We start from the raw sequence: 1,334 nt of genomic DNA on the forward strand, positions 1-1,334 counted from the left end.
TTTTTGTCTGACATTTATTACAAATGCTGTGCAACTTTTTATGACTTTGAAGCAGAGGAAGACATTGTAAAAAAAGAGAACATTTATGAGTGAAGAAAATATCATTTATTTGACAGCCACTGTCCTTTTTTTAGTACATTCTGGCTCAGAATCTCACAGGTAAGACCTGGATGTTGTTCTAAAATTTAAATCTTTTTTCATTAGGACAAAAAAAAAGAATGATGTGTTCGCCTTTCATTTGCCAAAAAAAGAGAATATGCTTGTGGAGATGTATGCTGAACTACGAAAAAATTCTGTCATGTCTCATCATAAGGTAATAGAAATGTTCTGGAGTCAGAGGGTCACCCCTGATAGAGTAAACAGCCAGCATAGCTGACCTTAAAGCATCTAGTTTAGCAAACTTCTGCATGGGTGACCATAAACAAGTGCATGGACAGTGCATTTACTACATTCCAAATACAACATTTTGTGATGAAAACTCAGGATTTTGTGGGTTGAAGTAAGAAAATCTTGGAAATGTATTCAGTTTCCATGTTGTAGTTATTAGTCATCCTTGCGGCTTATTTGTTTAAAAATCTCCAGCTCACGTGATGAGCTGAGAGCTCACTAAGCTTTCACAGTAATGCTGCACCACTCCATCTCATGTGGAATGATGACAAAGCATGTCATGAATGAAGACAAAGACAAAACAAAAACTTTAAAAACAAACACTGCAAAACATTTGCTGTGTTTTATTAGTGTAAGAATAAAAAATACTAAATACTTAATACTAAAAAAAATTACAGAGTAATATTAATATTAAATTCTGTATTTCTGCTTGTGAAACTATTGCACAGAAAAATTTAAATGTTTCCACTTTTCTTTTTGCTGTTGAGCAATTGTCTTTCTGTAATGTGTTTCTCATATTCATAGTTCAGGTATCTGTTGACATTTGTTTTTCATGTAAATTAAATCAAATTTTGGAACAAAATCTAAAGCACAAAATAAAATATACAAAAAGATTTATATTCAGTTTTTGGTGTGGAAGACAGAAGCAAGATTTTGTAGAACTACTTGCATTAAAAAAAATTTAGTTTTATTATTTTTTTATTTGCAAATTGAACATTTAAAGTGTACCCTGTTACTGTCATGACATGCTAGGCGAGGCAGACCCAGGCGCTGGAACCTGGAAGGAAAACACAGGTGAGTTATGAGGTAAGTAATAGTTTATTTTATCCGGCATGGCTTGAAGTCGTGGCGTGGCTGGAGGTTTAATCGTGGCTCTTGGCGTGGCTGGAGGTTAAGGCGCAGCGGGAGTTTTCCAGGAACTTCCGTGAGGAAACTTCTACTCTGGA

The sequence above is a fragment of the Oryzias latipes genome, chromosome 1 (assembly GCF_002234675.1).
Source record: "Oryzias latipes chromosome 1, ASM223467v1".
Taxonomy (NCBI): domain Eukaryota; kingdom Metazoa; phylum Chordata; class Actinopteri; order Beloniformes; family Adrianichthyidae; genus Oryzias; species Oryzias latipes.